This window comes from Lactuca virosa, chromosome 3, assembly GCF_052849685.1.
Source record: "Lactuca virosa cultivar CGN04683 chromosome 3, Lactuca_virosa_CGN04683_v6, whole genome shotgun sequence".
NCBI classification, from domain to species: domain Eukaryota; kingdom Viridiplantae; phylum Streptophyta; class Magnoliopsida; order Asterales; family Asteraceae; genus Lactuca; species Lactuca virosa.
The window spans coordinates 264,816,749-264,836,856 of NC_136428.1; positions in this window are offsets into that span (position 1 = coordinate 264,816,749).

Consider the following 20,108-nt stretch of genomic DNA (forward strand, 5'->3'; position numbering starts at 1 on the left):
GACTTTGACTATAACCAAATGAGTGAACGAAGAACGAGTAAAGCATCTCCTACTAGCGACGGTTATCATTTAGACGAACCCTCAACTCAGCCAGCTGATGCTACACAACAAGCAGATGTCTTTCACACACTGTCTGATGTGCTCGGAGCTCTATGACTTCAGCTTGAGTTACAACTAATTCTTGCAGCAGAGACTCATTGTCTCTCATAGCTCTCTCGCGAGCATCTTCAAGACGATGAATACGGACTGTATTAACTCCCTCATTTGCATCAACTTCCATGATTCGGTTGACGGTTGTCCTACCCTGTATTTCATTTCGAGCAACCATGCGGACCAGAATTGGCAGGACTCTGTCTGCTGAGCCTCCTTCGCTGAGAATGTAGAAGCTTCTGTCTCCATTGTATGGCGTGGGTTGACCCTGCTCTTGACTCCATGTTTCCAAGCTTTCCGCCCATAGAGGCGTCGGGCCTTGAAAAGCCGGACAAGGGTTAGGATTTTGGGCAACTAGTGGTGGATTATAGGCTTCTGATTCAGAATCATTGTCTTTAGGAAAATTTTCTGCAAAATCATCATCTGAGGAAATTTCGTGATTTTCTTCTGGTTCTGCATCTTGTCCTTGATTGGGAAAATAAGGGTCTCCAGGTAGATGAAATCCGGCCATTGTTATCTAAGCGAGAATAGGGATAAGAGCTATATAATATAGTTAGTAACGATAGATTAAGGATACAAGTTTCTACGAGAGAGACTTACAGTTAACAAGCAATGTATTCTGTATGACTTGTTCTAGGTATTACTATAACTATAAAGTGTATACTAATTATATATAACTTGGTTATAATCGACCTTTGATTAAATGACCCGACTCTAAATCCACAACCAAACAACGAACAGGAAATGAAGCTAGATCAGTTATTCTAAGTCTATATAACTTTAATTATATATAACTGTAATATAACCTTAATATTTATAGTTCTACCCTCAATGGTTCTATTGTTTTTACAAGTTCATTATTAGTATATAGTGCCTAAAATACCCCTATAGTATTTTAATCTTTATGTTCTGTTTAATGTTCTTTTGAATATGTATGATTGGTAAATTTTAGACATGTCGCAACACCACTATCACTCCCAAACACATGTTGGTGATATTTCAAATTAATATAGTTGATCCGGCTATATTAATCCCAGATATTATTACATAATTGCCCTGGTTTGACTGTAATGTCCAACATCCAAATACTTTTAGTTTCTTATGACTGTGATACTATACTTGTAGTTATGAGTGTTAGTATACTTCTTGTAAAAATACTTAAATTTTTAAAAAGTATACTTGTAGTCAGAGCTCTTAGCCCTAAATGTATTTATAGTTTGTATATCTTTTATGGATTGATATACTCAGTTCACTATAAACAATGCTCTGACAACAATCTGTCACACCCCGAAACCAGACGGCTGAAACGTCCGGGGGTGGAGGACTTCATTTGTAGTATCACAACACATGCATTATATTAATCAGAGTAGAAACAACCACTATATTTAAAAAGTATAAGTATTTACATGTGTTTCATCATTGTATATTGAAACCAAATAGTTATACAAAAGAAGAAAACAAAACACAAATAGCTCCGTCTTCTCAAAAGCTCGGAGAGTACTTGTCTACTAGTTCCCTGAGAATTATTATAACCATACTGACTAGATGGCCTGATCCAACGCTATGAATGCATTGAAAGTTGTTGATACCAACTGTCACTCATAGGCGTGTATGCTTGACTATAGCTAGCAGTCTGAGTGCGGGGTTGTCAATCCCAATATAGATCTATACACACATTGTTTCGATCCCCGGCTAGAGATTCTGGTTATAATGTCAGGACTTTAACTATATTGTTTAATTGAATTAAACAACCTGTATCAGATGACTCATAAAAAGCATATAAACGTTACATGTATAATAGTTATGAAAACCCAATCATTCTGAAATAAATGATTGACAGTATGTTCTTGAATTAGTATTCTTAACGTATATCTGAAAGATGTATACGCTTGAATAGTTTTTAATCAAATCTTTGTTCATGTAAAAGAATGTACTTTAGTATACTTGAATCGTGAATTAATGTTCTGTGAATCATAAATTATAACTATTATAATTTATATGTAGTTTCTGAATTGATACTGAGTATTCATGAATGCAACCCCTTGCTCAACATGTTACAAAGGGTAATTGAAAATTAATGAACTAAATTTTATACTTGTATACATATACAAATATATATAAGTAAAATTTAAATGACACTCGGACAAATAACTGATGCTTATAATCCCACATCCAAACAAGGAAAAGGAACCAAAGTGGGTTATCAGTCCTAAGCCTTTTAAATCTTATTTATATAAATATATATATACAAGTATGATTTCTAGGAGAAATATAAGTTTATAAAAACATTTAAAAGAAGTTTAATAATTTGAAATACATGTTGGTGTCTTGATGGCATTTTGATACAATCATTGACAACTATTTGATTTGATGATAACTGAAATCCATTTTGATAAGATATTTGAAACCATTTGTTTATAACACAAGATCTTTGTGTTAGACTTGTATTCCCCCCCCCCCCTTAAAACAGTAAAAACTATGAAAAAACAGGGGTAGGAACTCACCTATAGTGAGTGATTCGAGTGAAAGGTCGATGTAGGACGCTAAGTGTCAAGTGAAGTCTTGAGCACAAACGCAACCTATTATTATATAATGACACGTATATGGATATAATTAGTGTATATAACAACTAACTATGATAGGAAATCACTTTAGGGACTACGCAACACTTGAATTGAAGTGTTACAATCACATGTGATTGCACTAAAGGGGTTTACGACCACACAAAGGTGTGTACGGCCAAGGTGTGTACGGCCTATGTGGTGTACGGCCAAGATGTGTACGGTCATGGAGTGTACGGCCGTACACTCATTGAAGAAGTATGGAAAGAGGGGCGTTTATGGCCCAATCTAGCATCCATTAAGTGTTTATGATCTTATGTTGGAACTTGAGTTGAGTTTGAGGCCAATACATGCACTAAACAAGGGTTTACGGCCAAATGAGGTGTGTGTGGCCGTACACCCTTGGTGTTCATGCATTAGATTATGAATCAAGGCTAGGAATCAAGTGTTTTTCATGCTTAACTAGTAGATAGAAGAGATACTCACACTTTTGAAGGCTTCTAAGGAGTTCACGGCCCAACAACAAGTAGGTGTTCTTGGTGTTGTTGGTGAAAGTGAAGAAGACTTGAAGATCTATCCAAAAGAGAAGATTTCATAGATGAAAACATGGATCTTCACTAGATAAAGCAATGTATCAACTAATCAATGGAAGGAATACTTACATCTTTGAAGATCAAGGTGAAAAATGTGTTGATAGTTGAGAGAGAATCGGATTTCTTGAGGTGAAAGTGTGAGAAAGTGTGAAAGAATAAAGGAAAGGCTTATATATGGGTTTGGGTTTACGGCCACCTTGGGTGTATAGCCGTACACTCATGTGTACGGTCGTACACTCATGTGTACGGTCGTACACTCCTCTTGATGGAGTGTTTGGCCCGAATGCAACCCAATGAACCTAAGTTAACTCATCCCTAAACCCAAACCTTGAATGTACTAGGCTTAGAACACTCAAACAGATCCTAAACAATGCTAAAAGATAGAAGAAATCAGTCCGACTGTGATTGAATTGAATGACTGTACAAGATAGAAATTTCAGGTTGTCACATGGGAGGGTGCTTAGTGATGCATTGCATGAAATGCAACACGAACGGTCACACTACCCTATTCTGCAGAATTCCAATCCAGCACGTTACTTCAACCACCAATGTTGGAACCAGTCCAATATGCCACCTTTGTGGTGAAATAGGACATTTCAAGATGGACTGTCCAACAGAGAAGAATAACGGGGGAGCAGGAGGAGTTTGACCCCAGAGCATGGGGAGGCATCAAAGAACCCTGCTATATTTTTGGTACGCTTCCACACCCCAAAAATTAATCATAATTATACTTACTCTCTCGTTCGAACCAAATCACAACACTCATATTGTGACAACTCGAAATTTCTATCTTGTACAGTTATTCAATTCAATCTCAGTTAGACTCGTTTCTTCTATCTTTTAGCATTGTTTAGCGTCTGTTTGAGTGTTCTAAGCCTAGTACATTCAAGGTTTGGGTTTAGGGATTTGATAACTTAAGTTTATCGTGTTGAATTCGGGCCAAACACTCCATTTAGAGGTGTGTACGGCCGCACACATGAGCACGACCGTACACATGAGTGTACAACCGTACACATGGGTGTACGGCCGTACACCCAATGTGGTCGTGAACACAAACGTATATATATGTTTTCCCTTCATTCATTCTCATTTTCTTACACTTTCATCTCAAGAACCTCCATTCTCTCTCAGCTACAAATCAGGAACACTTCATTTAATCTTCAAAGTGTAATTATTCCTTCTATTGAATTGTTGATACATGGATTTTTCTAGTGAAGATCTATTTTTTCATCCAGGAAATCTTCTCTTTTGATTAGATCTTCAAATCTTCTTCACTTTCACCAAGAACACCAAGAACACCTACTTATTCTTTGTGACAATCCATCAACTGTAACACCACCTGCTCCTCAAATCGATACGGCAGCACTGAATGCTGATGTAGCTGCTGTTGTGGCTACAACCATGGCTCAATACCATTCTTCTGGTTCCACTAGAGGAGGAACCCCTATTCAATCTACTCATGGTGAAGCTCCTGTGCGCTTGAGAGAGTCCTCCTTTAAGGACTTCACTAACTGCAAGCCCAAGTCCTTTAGAGGGACTAGCGGAGTCATTGCCCTCTTGCAATGGTTCGAAAAGACCAAATCGGTTTTCAAAATCTGCTCTTGTCCAGAAGGGAGCAAGGTCAAGTTCGCTTCTTACACCTTTGAAGACAAAGCCCTGACATGGTGAAATAGCCACGTAAAGTCACTATCTCTTGTGGTGGCTAATGCGATGGGCTGGGAAACTTTCAGAGACCTCATGATTGAGGAGTACTGCCCGAGGGGCGAAATCCAAAAACTAGAGGAGAAACTGTGGAGCCTAACCATGAAGGGCTCCGACATAGTCTCCTACACCTCCAGGTTCTGTGAACTGGTGGCCCTCTGTCCCAACATGGTTCATACAGAGGGGAAGAAGATAGAGAGATTCATATGGGGGCTGGTGCCTCCATTCCAGGGAAATGTTTTGGCTTCAAACCCCACTACATTCGATAGTGCCAAGCGATTGGCACAGCGGCTTATAGACCATGGGGTTCGTACCCCGGCCGCAACAACAACTTTGGCCATCTCGGAACCTTCCAAAACCGCTGATTCCAAGCGGAAGCTCTGGGATGACAAGAAGAAGAAGAAGGCTGCCAAAAAGCAGCGGGTCGTGGCAGTTCATGCTGCGATAGCACCTGCCACTGCTGCTGATCCGGTAAAGCAGTACGCTAGAAGCTTGCTTAAGTGCAACCAGTGCAACTTCCTCCACACAGGAGCCTGCCGGGAAATGCAGTGTTCGAACTGCAACAGGAAGGGACACACCGTCTGTTTCTACAAAGCTCCGGCGAGGCCACTCAACTAAGTCCCTGGCGCAGGAGTGGGCCAAGCTTGCTATAGTTGTGGCGAGGTGGGACACTACAAGAGGGACTGCCCAAAGCCAGGGAATGCCGGTAGAGTGGGAAGAGTTCTGGCCATAGGCCACGAGGAAGCGGTTGCCGACCCCACAGTGGTCACTGGTATGTTTCTCCTCGATAACTCTTATGCATGCATACTATTTGATAGTGGACCGGAGAGGAGTTTGGTGAACCAAAAATTTGCTCATTTACTTAAGCAAAAATCACGAGCACTTAAAGAACCGTTCACTGTAGAAATGGCTAATGGAAAGACAGAGAGCACTAGCAGTATATTCATAGGGTGTACCCTAACACTAGATAGCCATTCATTTTCGATCGACCTCATGCCGGTCTCAATTAAAAGTTTTGACGTCATTATCGGCATGGATTGGTTGAGTCTTCATCGTGCCGACATCATGTGTTATGAAAAGGTTGTTCGCCTTAATCTTCCGTCTGGCGAAACTCTAGTAGTTTATGGCGACAAACCCGGCACGAACCTTCGTATCATCTCGAGCATTCAACCTCAGAAATTCTTGCGAAAGGAATGTCGCGCATTTCTTGCTCATGTAGTCGATGTGAGCCAAGAAACGAAAGACATTAAGAACATTTCGGTAGTACGCGACTTTCCCGATATCTTTCCAAAGGAACTCCCAGGATTACCTCCGCAACGTCAAGTCGAGTTCAGAATCGACTTAGTTCCAGGGGCTACCCCCGTAGCCAAATCGCCCTATCGTTTAGCACCTACAGAGATGCAAGAACTATCCGGTCAACTTAACGAACTGCTCAGCAAGGGCTTTATAGGACCAAGCTTCTCACGCTGGGGAGCTCCAGTCTTGTTCGTCAAGAAGAAAGACGGATTGTTTCGTATGTGCATCGACTACAGGGAGCTCAACAAACTGACCATCAAAAATCGTTACCTTCTGCCTCGCATTGACGATTTATTTGATCAACTGCAAGGGGCGAGCCTCTTTTCGAAAATCGATCTAAGATCCGGATATCACCAACTACGAGTGCTAGGGGAGGATGTCCCAAAGACAGCCTTCCGAACTCGTTATGGGCACTACGAATTTGTAGTGATGCTGTTTGGATTAACCAATGCGCCCGTAGTATTCATGGATTTAATTAATAGGGTGTGTCGTCCTTACTTGGATCAGTTTGTCATCATCTTCATCGATGACATACTTATCTACTCTCGTAGTAAGGAGGAGCATGGTCAACATCTGCGACTAGTCTTAGAAACGCTGCGTTCGGAGAAGCTCTATGCGAAGTTCTCAAAATGCGAATTTTGGATCCGAAGAGTCGAATTCTTAGGGCACGTGGTTAGCGAAGAGGGAATACACGTGGACCCTTCCAAAATCAAGGCGATTGACAGCTGGTGAGCACCGAAGACGCCTACAAAAATTCGTCAACTTCTAGGCCTCACTGGCTACTATCGCAGATTCATTCAGAACTTCTCCCGCATCGCGAAACCTCTTACAACACTGACCCAGAAGCACGTGGCCTTTGACTGGGAAGAGAAGCAGGAGAGAGCGTTCCAAACACTTAAGCGAGCCTTGTGCACCGCACCAATACTATCCCTCCCCGAAGGGATAGAAGACTTCGTCGTCTATTGCGATGCGTCAAATCAAGGACTCGTATGTGTTCTGATGCAACGAGGTAAGGTCATCGCCTACGCCTCGAGACAGCTGAAGACATACGAGGTCAACTGCACTACTCACGATCTTGAGCTAGGAGCAGTTGTGTTTGCTCTGAAGATATGGAGACACTACCTGTGTGGAACAAAAAGCACTATCTTTACAGACCACAAAAGCCTACAACACATATTCGAGCAGAAGGAGGTCAACATGAGACAACGACAGTGGGTCGAGCTACTCAATGATTACGAATGCGAAATTCGTTATCATCCGGGTAAATCCAACGTATTAGCAGACGCCCTAAGTCGAAAAGAATATTCTGGTCGTAGAGTCAAATCATTGACTATGACTATCCATTCACACTTGTCCACACAAATTAAGGAAGCTCAGCTCGACGCTTTGAAACCTGATGTGGCGGGTGAATCCCTGAGAGGGATGGATAAGAACTTGGAAGTCAAGGGTGGCGGAGCTTATTATCTAATGGATCGGATCTGGACCCCGAAACGTGGTGGTTTCAAAGACTTGGTCATGAACGAGGCGCACAACACTCGTTATTCCGTCCACCCAGGTTCAGATAAGATGTATCTAGATCTTAAAAAGCTATACTGGTGGCCTAAGATGAAAGCAGAGATTGCTACCTTCGTGAGTAAATGCCTTACTTGCGCCAAGGTCAAGGTCGAATACCAGAAGCCGTCAGGATTACTCCAGCAACCGGAGATACCTGAATGGAAGTGGGAGTGGATCACTATGGACTTCATAACCAAGTTGCCCAAGACAACGGGTGGACTTGATACCATATGGGTCATCGTCGACAGATTCACCAAGTCCGCACACTTCCTGCCTATAAAAGAAATAGACAAGATGGAGAAGCTTACAAGAACCTACATTCGGGAGATTGTATGACTGCACGGTGTTCCCATATCCATTATCTCGGACAGAGATAGTAGATTCACTTCGAGGTTCTGGCAGTCGTTACAAAGTTCCCTACGAACTAGGCTGGACATGAGTACCGCCTACCATCCACAGACCGACGGACAAAGTGAGAGGACTATCCAAATCTTGGAAGATATGTTGCGAGCCTGTGTGATCGACTTTGGGAAAGCATGGGATACTCATTTACCCCTTGTCGAATTTTCCTACAACAACAGTTATCACACGAGCATAAAGGCTGCTCCATTCGAGGCCCTCTATGGCCGAAAGTGCAGATCCCGTCTGTGCTAGGCTGAGGTGGGTGATACCCAGTTAGCTAAAGGACAAGTTCCTGAAAGCACTCTCACAGGTCCGGAGACCATTCGGGAAACGACAGAGAAGATCGTTCAGATTCGTGAATGATTGAAAGCCTCTAGATACCGACAGAAAAGCTACGCAGATAAACGAAGGAAAGCGTTGGAATTCCAGGTGGGCGACCGTGTTCTCTTGAAGGTCTCACCCTGGAAAGGCCTAATACGCTTTAGAAAGCGTGGAAAGCTAAACCCAAGATACATAGGGTCTTTCGAGATTCTCACTAGGATCGGCCCTGTAGCTTACAAACTTAACTTACCTCGTGCGTACATTCTACTTTCCACGTCTCGAACTTGAAAAAGTGTTTGTCCGACGAGACTCTTGTAATTCCACTCGACGAGATCGAGATCAACGAGAGCCTCAACTTCGTGGAAGAACCTGTAGAGATCATGGACCGAGAGGTCAAGCAAACAAAGCAAAGCCATATCCCGATAGTGAAGGTTCGTTGGAACGCCAAGCGAAGACCTGAATTCACTTGGGAGCGAGAGGATCAGATGAAACTGAAATATCCTCATCTTTTTGCTTAGTTATATGTAACTACTTAATAGCTTAAACTCTAAATTCGGGACAAAATTCTCTCTAACGGGGGGATGATGTGACAATCCGAAATTTTTATTTTATACACTTATTCAAATCAATGAAGGTTAGACTCGTTTTTGCTATTTTCTAGCACTATTTAGAGTCAATTAGAGTGGTTAAAACCTAGTATAATCAAGGTATGAGTCGTGGGATGAGTATTGTGAGTGTAACACCTTGCAATTGAGCCAAACACACCAACACAAGGTGTGTGCGGCCGCACACCCGAGTATGCGGCCACACACCCATCCCAACCGCACACTCCCACCTATATATTCAACACTTAGTCATTTTGAACACTTTTTCCACTTCTTCAAAGCTAGAACTCATTTTCTCTCAAGTATCATCCAAAGTTTACTTCAATCTTCAATCAAGTGAGTGATTCATCCTTTGAATAGATAATACATGACCTTAACTAGCCTTTTCCCTTGATTTGATCCATGAAAACACCTATTTGGTGTTAGATCACCAAGAACACCAAGAACACACACTACTTTCGGGGCTTCTAACTACACTTTTAAGCCTTTAAATCGGGTATACACTTGCAGTAGCTTGTTATAAGCTAAAGACCCTTGAATTTACACATGAAAAATGCCATTTCATATGATCTTCAAGTGTGTACGGCCGCACACACCATGTGTACGGCCGCACACACCAAGTATAGCCGCACACACTCTTTTTAGGTCCAAAAATGGCAATGAACTCCATATAAGGCTAGAGCATGAAGTAAGAAACCTTCCTAGATGAGTCCTAAAGCCTTAAAATACGTTTTGGCACATTCCATTGAGAGTGTGCGGCCGCACACACACCCTCGCCGCACACCGTGGCCGCACACACACAAATAGTGTCTAATTTGACCATACACTCCCTTGTATAGCCATATACGCCTTATATACAATCGTATATGGTTGTAACACTTCAAAATAAGTGTTTACTGCTCCCTAAGGTGGTTCAAATTCAATAATTAGTTGTTATAAGCACTAATTGTATTCATATATGTATCATTATATGTTAAATAGGATCCGCATGTGTGTTCAAGTCTTCACTTGACACTTAGCATCCTATACCATCCGTTCATCCAAACCACTCACTACAGGTGAGTTCATACCCCTTAATTAACCTTTTAAATGTTTTTAAATGCTTTTATAGGGGGGAATAAAAGTTGAACAATTTTAGTTATTATATCAATCACATGTGATTAATAACTACCAAACAAGTGGATTTCTTACTTTTCAAACTGTGTTATCAAACTGTTTTACTTCAAACTGTTTTACAAACTCTTGTACATATCAAATACTTTTATTAAACTCTTTTAAACTTATTTTCTGTTAAATGTGTACCTATATAGATATAGTTCTATAATTAGGATTGAAAGGATTTAGGACTGATAGCTCACCTTACTTCCTGTTCCTTGTTTGGTTGTGGACTTAGGGTATTCAGGTTATTTGTCCGAAGGTCGTTTGAATCCTAGTTATATATTATGTATATGTATATAGGTATAAAGGGTCCTTCTTTCATTCAGTTCAATACCTTTGGGTAGCAAGGGTATACACACATGTTCATACATTCAAACAACATTACTAGTAAGCTATAATAGGTATAGTTTAGGGAGATACTAATACTATTACTAGAACAATGAAACATACAAAGAGTCAGTTCATACATGAGTCAATACTATACAGAGAGAACATTACATACAGATAGAGAATACTATGATGAGAAACAAACAATACCATACAGAGAGAACATACATACATGCTAGACAGGGAGAGAACACACAATACAACTAGCACATACATATACTAGAACATTACTACAGTTATGTGAGCCACGTAACGGGGCATGGCATTACCTGTCATGACCGTTTTTGTATCCAGAATGTCCTTAATTGGGGAGCGTATGAGTTTGTGTATAGATCTATACTGGATTGACTATCCTACACCTTGCTGCTCGCTACAGTGGGACTTGCAAGTCTACGAGTGCCAAACGTCATTTCTTCCGACGTCTTACGTCGTCACGTTCTATAGTCGGCAGCAGGATACAGGCCGATCACATGGTACCTTAAATAACAATTGGTTTAAGGTAGTTAGTACAGCAGTAGTTACTTAATACAACACTACAATACTATTTCATTTTCCCATTGCATTCAATTTGTGATATTCACACAATAAACAGTAATGTAAAAACTATATTTTTGGTTCATGATAGTCAGATTTGGGAAAATACATACTCTTACAAGAGACCCACACACAGACACTAGATGCCTTGGTAGAAGACTACTTTTAGTAGGAAACATGGGGTTTTCTTGGGGAGTTCAAACAATTACAAACTTTTACAAACATTTTCAAACTTATACATTACAGACTTACAAACACTTTCATACAAATACAGACACTAATATACTTATGAACTCACCGGCTTTAAAGCTGATAAACTCTTTCAAAATAACTTGTATTCTTAGGTCACCAGTAGACAGGTACCGGTGCCAGGTTTTGAGAAGATGGAGCTCGTTTAAGACTCATCTTTTATTTTGATGTATATTTTTGGTGTCTATATAACTTGACAGAACACACTTGTATTAAATTATATTATTAATGCAATGGATGATGTTGTTTCTTCTTTACTACTTTGCATTGTTGTGATACTGTACATGACGTCCTCCACCCCCGAACGATTCCGCCGTTCCGGTTTTGGGGTGTGACATTCTTAAGCCTTGAACTCCTTAAAAGCCTTCAAAAGTGTGAGTATCTCTTCTATCTGCTTGTTAAACTTAAGAAACACTTCATTCCGAGCTTTGATTCATCATCTAATGCATGCACATGAAGGGTGTACGGCCATACACACTTCATATGGCCGTAAACCCTTGTTTAGTCCATATATTGGCCTCAAACTCACCTCATATCCCAACATAAGATCATGAACACTTAATGGATGCTAGATAGGACCATAAACACCCGTTTTTGCATACTTCTTCCATGAGTGTACGGCCGTAGACTCCATGGCCGTACACCTCATGGTCGTACACTTCATGGGATGTATACACATTGGTCGTACATACATTTCTGTGGCCATAAACCCCTTTAGAACAATCACATGTGATTGTAACACTTCAATTCAAGTGTTTCCTAGTCCCTAAAGTGGTTTCCTAACATAATTAGTTGTATAAACACTAATTATATCCATATATGTGTCATTATATACTATTAGGATCCGTTGGTGCTCAAGACTTCACTTGACACTTAGCATCCTACACCGATCTTACATTTGAATAACTTACTACAGGTGAGTTCATACCCCCGTATTTTCATAGTTTTTTCTGTTTTAAGGGGGGAATACAAGTCTAACACAAATATTTTGCGTTATAAAGAAATGGTTTCAAATATCTTATCAAAATGGATTTCAGTTATCATTAATTCTAATGGCTTTTCAATGATTGTTTCAAAATGACATCAAGTCACCAAAATGTATTTCAAAATATTAAACTTATTTTAAATGTTTTTATAAACTTATATTTCTCCCAGAAATCATACTTCTATAAATATATATTATATAAATAAGATTTAAAAGGCTTAGGACGGATAACCCACTTTGGTTCCTTTTCCTTGTTTGGGTGTGGGATTATTAGCATCTATATATATATATATATATATATATATATATATATATATATGTATATATATATATATATCTATATATATATATATATATATATATATATATATATATATATATATTTGTATATGTATACAAGTATAAAAGTTAGTTCATTAAGTTTCAATTATCATGTGTAATATGTTGAGTATGGGGTTGCATTCGTGAATACTCAATATCAATTCAGAAAGTACATATAAATTATAATAGGTATAATTTATGATTCACAAAACATGAATTCACAATTCAAGTATACTAAAGTACATTGTTTTACAAGAAAAAAGGTTTGATTCAAAATTAATCAAGGGTATACATCTTACAGATACATGTTAAGAATACTAATTCAAGAACATACTATCAATCATTTATTTCAGAATGATTGGGTTTTCAAAACTATTATATAAGTAACGTTTATATGCTTTTTATGAGTCATTTGATACAGGTTGTTTAATTCATTTAAACAATATAGTAAAGTCCTAACATTATAACCAGAATCGCCAGTCGGGGATCGAAACAATGTGTGTAGAGATCTATATTGGGATTGACAACCCCACACTCAGACTGCTAGATACAGTCAGACATACACGCCTACGAGTGGCAGTTGTTATCAACAGATTTCAAAGCATTCATAGCGTTGGGTCAGGCCATCTACTCAGTATGTTATAATAACTCATATAAATTATATTAATAATACGTTAGTGTATAATTAACTAAACTTAAGTACATTTTCAAAGTACTAGTTTACAATATACAATTTACAGTATTACATTACAGTTTACAATAAGATTTGATGAAACCAGGCACACTCTCAGATACAAGATTACAGAAGGATTACACATACAGAACATTGATTTACGAATAGAACAGTTTTATGTAACTAAAACTACTTTTCATTTACAACAGAAAATATAGGATTTTCTGGAACAGTTTACATATTCAAGAAACAGAAAACATTCTTTCAAACATAAATACTTATCCACTCACTCAACTTTATGTTGATACTCTGTTTTCAAATTACTTGCATTCTCAGGGAACCAGTAGACAGGTACTCCCCGAGCTTTTGAGAAGATGGAGCTATTTATGTCTTGTCTTCTTCTTTTATATAACTATTTGGTTTCAGTATACAATGATGAAACACATGTAAATACTTACACTTTCTAAATACAATGGTTGTTTGTACTCTGATTACTATAATGCATGTGTTGTGATACTATAAATAAAGTCCTCCACCCCTGGACATTTCCGACGTCTGGTTTGGGGGTGTGACACATATAAAACTAGGAACCCTAACAGGTAAGCTATGATGACTTATTGTATACATTAGGGCCACTTATAATTAAGATTTGTAGACTTAGAGGGAGTGATTCAGCCTCATTTCTTGTTCCTTGTTTGGTTGTGGATTTAGGGCAGAGTTACTCAGTCAACTGTCTTTCCAATCTTAATTATACATGACTTATATACACCAAGCGTTTATAGAGAGACCTAGTAGGGATCATTTCATGAAAGTGTATTATTTCAAATTATCCAAACCCTCGTATTGTTAGTGCTTGTTAATTTCGGAGAAAAAAGTTTGCGGTAATAATACCAAGGACAAAACCGAAAGCACTGAAAACATATGTACATAAATTAGCACATCGTCCAGATAATCTTTTCTTCCAAATCGACTTAGTATCCATTTCGTCGACGAGTTTCGACGTCGTCAGTCGACATGGTTTGCTTTGGTCCTCACCATACCAGTTTCCTATGTTGTGAAAAGAACTTTTCCCATAATCACCCGTCAAATGAAATTCTTTCAATCTATAACGGCAACCTAGTACGAACCCTTATATTGTCTCACGCTTCAAAACTTCAGAAGTACCCATGAGGGAGGTAGCACGCATTTCTAGCCTACCCAGTAGTCAATAGACTTGAAGCGAAAAATACCAAAGGTGTCCCAGAAGTCAGTAACCACCCAAAGTATCCCCAATAGATCTCATAGGGAGATCACTTGTACTGCAAGTCAAGTTCGAGAATAGAGACTAATAACTCATATGGTTAACCTATCACTACTAAGTGTATATGCAAGGGTGGTATATAATTTAGACTCAACAAGATTTACGATGTGTGATTCCGCCCTATCTCCTGTTCCTTGTCAGATTGTGGACTTGGGGCAGAGTCACCCATCCGAACGTCTTGTCAATCTTAATTATATACGACTTATATACACGAGGTGATGATGGATGAGGCAAGTATGAGTCTTATCATGAACTTCAGAGCAAAAAGCCTTCGTCATATATTCTACCAGAAGGAACTCAACATGAGACAACGACAATGGGCTTCATAATCAAGTTACCCAAGGAAACAGGTGGACTTGATACCATTTTGAGTGATCTTCGCTAGATTAACCAAGTCCGCACACTTCCTGCAAATTGAAGGAAATAGGAAAAATAGAGGAGCTAACTAGAACGTGTGTCCAAGAGATTAGTTAGACTACACGGTGTTCTAATATCTGCTATCTCCGTTCGAGATAGTAGAATCATCTCCCAGTTCAGTGAGTCACTTCAGATCTCTCTGGGAACTAGGCTAGTCATGAGCATAGCCTACCATCGTTAAACCGACAAACATAATGAGAGAACGATTCAAGCATTTGAAGTCATGCTGAGAGCATATGTGATCGACTTTGGTAAAGCATGGGATACCCATTTACCAACTAGTCGAGTCCTTTACCATACTAGCTTTTAAAGTTGCTCCATTCGAAACCTTCTATGGTCGCAAGTGCAGATCCTCTCTACACTAGACTAAAGTAGGTGACACGCAACTAGCCGGAGGTCCAATTTCCAGACAGCACCTTCGCTGGTCCAGAAATCATCCGAGAAACTACCAAGAAGAGAGTACGAATCCGGGAGCGACGTAAAGCTTCCAGAGTCAGACAGAAAAGCTACGCCTTCAATAGGAGAAAACCCTTGGAATTCCAGGTTGGTGACCACGTCATGTGAAGGTCTCACCCTGGAAGGGCATGATACGCTTCGGAAAGTATGGAAGACTAAATCCAAGGTACATAGGACCATTCGAGATTCTTGCTATAATTGGTCCAATAGCTTACAGGCCCCGACTACGTTGGGAATTCAATAAAATACACCCTACCTTCTATGTCTTAAACTTGAAAAAGTGTTTTGTTCGACGAGACTCTTATTATCCTACTCGATTATATCGAGGTATACGAGAGCCTCAACTTTGTGGAATAATCCGTAGAAATCCTAGACAGTGAAACCAAGAAGACGAAACAAAAACAGTATCCCGATAGTGAAGGTCCGCTAAGATACATAAGTATCCGTATCTTTGACATTCGTCCATATGTATCTCTTAGACTTAATTTCGGGACGAAATTCCCTTTAACGGGGGGATGATATGGCAACCTGAAAATTTTATTCTAATAAAAGTCAACTTTGATCAATCAAAAGTCAAACTTATTTCCATTATTATCTTAATATAGCTAGGGTAATAAATTTATAGGTATAAAAACCTAGTATCATGAGGTGTGGTATGTTTAAGAAGTGAAACAAGTTGAACCGAGAACCCATGTGTGGCCAAAAACATCGGACTGTAAACCCTCCTTCATGCGAGGTTCACGACCGCAAACATGGGCCGCAAACCCTCGGATCGTGAACAATCTTCGGACCGTATATGAGGTTCACGGTCGTGAACCTCCGGTCTTATCCCTTCGGTGCGGTTTTCAACCAATGTGTCCCATCAAATTTGGACCCTATTTAAGGGCTAAACCTTGAACTTCACCTCACTTCTTCATCTCCAGCCATGAACCCCTCCTTCTCTCTCCAGATTTTCAACCACAAAACACCATTCTCTCTCAACTAGCATCCACTTTCCTTTGAATCTTCTTAGGATATTGTTAGGATCTTCAAGTGTTCATCATTCGTCAAGCTTGTTGGGCCATAAACTCAAGAACACAAGCTGTTCTTGGGCCGTGAACACCCAACTTGGCCGTAAACACAAGAACACCAAGTGTTCTTGGGCCGTGAACCCTCTTGCAGTCTTCAAACTTTGCTTCTAACACCCTTATTTCTAGGTTAAACTTGCGGATTAGTTAGAGTTCCTATCATTCTTATGAGTATATTCATTAATAAGTATACATATATATTATATGAATTGTGTTTAGGACTCGTTTGTTAGCAAGATTTCACTTGTGGAACTAATGTCCTATACCAAATCTTCAATCGAATCTCCAACATAAGGTGAGTTCATACCCCTATAATCTACCTTTTTAAATAGTTTTAAATTATTTTAAGGAGGGGGGGGGAATACAAGTTAAACATGATTATATTTTGTTAATATTTAGATGTGATATCAATCACACAAAAAGATTTCTTATGCTTTTAAATATTGTGTTTAAAATAAAAGATTACCAAATACTTCTAAAATGACTTAACACCACATAAACTTTGTTGTTAAATAATGTTAGACTCTTTTAAAATGTTTTACAAACTCTTTTCACTTATATTTATTAAAACCATATTTATATATTTATATGTATATAAATAAGACTTAAAGGACATAGGACTAATGATTTTCCTTATTTCCCTTTCCTTGTTTGGATGTGGACTTGAGGTGGGCTTATTTGTCTGAAGGTCGTTTTCTTCTTAATTATGTATTGTATGTATATATATATATATATATATATATATATATATATATATATATATATATATATATGAATATAAAAGGATACTTCAGTCGGTATCATTACCTTTGTATCACGATGAGCAAAGGGGTACATTCATGAGAGATTATGCTAACCAGATAGAAAATATAAATTATAATAGGTATAATTTATGAAACAAACGAGAAATCTCTTTTTACTAGATAAGTATACCAGGTTTAAACTAATTTGTTATGAAAAGGATATAATTCCATCTTTACTTAAACCAGATAAACCAGAAATGTGAGCCACTACTCCATGACATAGCAAGATACATGTTATGTCGTGTTTTGTAACCAGAGTCTCCTAGAGGGAGAGTGGGCATTGTATGTATAGATATATACGGGACTGACAATCCCACATCCCAACTGTTAGCTACAGTCCGGCAGGCAAGCCAAGGGGTGACAAATGTCACATTAGTTTCGAAGCCAGCAGGTCGTCGTGTTAAACACTAGTAAATCGGTATGGTTATAACCTTATCACATTTTAATCCTAATTAAGCAGTTTAATAATAGGGTAGTTATTACACCAGTAGTTTATTTTTAAGAAATACTACTATATTAATCATTTTCCAGAAACAAAAACAGAACGGTTTTATGGGATTAAAATTACTTTACACAAACAAAACAGAACGGTTTTATGGGATTAAAACTACTTTACACAAACAAAACAAAACAATTTTATGGGATTAAAACTACTTTACACAAACAAAACAGAACAATTTTATGGGATTAAAACTACTTTACACAAACAAAACATAATGGTTTTATGGGATTAAAACTACTTTACACAAACAAAATAGAACGGTTTTATGGGATTAAAATTACTTTACACAAACAAAACAGAACGGTTTTATGGGATTAAAACTACTTTTCACAAACAAAACAGAAAACATTCATCTTATAATTTTATGGAGAGTTAAAATTTTGTTAAACTATATGATAAGTACAATAATACTTAAACAGAACGGTTTTATGGGATTTAAAACCACTTTTCAGTTGTAAAGCAGATACTAGGCTATGATTCCCGGGGAGAGAGAGAACTCTTATAAGAAAATGGGCCTTGAGATTTTCTGGAACTCATTCTATCGTATTCTTAAGAACTAAAGCAACCATAACTAATACTTATGAACTCACCAGCTTAAATGCTGATCCTCTCTTTCAAAATAACGTTTATTTTCTGGAATCCAATAGACAGGTACACTCCTAGAGCTTTTGACAAGACAACCTAGTGCCATGCTGCGTCTTTTGTCTTTTACTGTATCTACTTTTGATGTCAAATATCTAATGTTGTAACACTTATGTAAAAACTTATACATTATTAATACAATGGTTGTTGTACTTTGATTACATTAATTCATGTGTTGTGATACTTGACATGAAGTCACCCACCCCCGGACGTTTCCGTCGTTCTGGTTTGGTGGTGTGACACCAGAAAATCCAATATTTTCTTAAATGTGTACTGTAGTCTTAAAACCTAAGACCAAAAATGTATGAGTATTACAGTACTGAACAATAGTATGTAGTATTATCTTTTATAAAACTAATGAAGTGTAAGTTACTCTGTAAACCAAATTGTTTTTTCAATCCCTATGTGAGTTATTATAACCATGCTTAATATGACTGATATGCCTAAACGAAGTTCTTCAGGCGTAGGAATTGGTAGACTTTTGTCACCCTAGACTTGCCGGTCTAACTGTAGCGAACAACTGAAGTGTGTGGTTGTCAATCACGTATAGATCTATTAACAACTATTTCGCTCTCCCTCAAGGAGACTCAGGTTATCATGCAGGACTTAAGGTGTACGCTAGGTAGGTACGGTGAACAGAATGTCTCACAAGAGCATCAACAGATTCACAGGAACTATGACTCATTTTTCTTGTAAAATGAAATAATTATACCTTTGAATGTTTATATGGTTCTTTTGAAATGAAAGTGTAGTTTGTGACTTCCAAACTGTACCAATTATAGTTTACCTTATGTGTTTGTTGAGGCTATTTATATATTCATTATATAAATATGAAGTTGTTATCTTGTCTAGAGTCAAAATATGAAATCAAAACATAATACTTTTGGGTTGTAACCCATCAAATTAGCAAATGACTATAATGTAACCATTTTTGCTAGAAAAGTTACCTTTTAGAAAAAGTTTCCAAAAACTATAATGTGTTCATTTTATTAATATGTAGATCACAAATAATTTTACCAAAACCTAGTATAAACCATATCTTATGCAAATAATATATTTTTTTTAACATAAAGATGAAAACATGTAAGTATTTGTGTGATAGTAAAGTTTTACTTGTATTCCCCCCTCCCCTAAAAACATGAAAAGGCATGAAAATATGGGGGTATGAACTCACCTTGAGTGGATTTGTGGGTGGTGATGAAGTGAAGATTTCAAGCCTACACTCTTGAATGGAGTTGATGAACTTCCTTGAGGTGATATTATCCTAAGGGTTTAACACATTTAATTTGTGTAAATATGATGATATGGACATGAAAATGTATTAGATCACTAGGAATTCACGAAATACTTACCAAAGATCTAAAATAAGCTTGAATATTTAAACTCCTTTGAAGCATGGAATTACTTTTGAGAGAGAATGGGAGGTAAGAG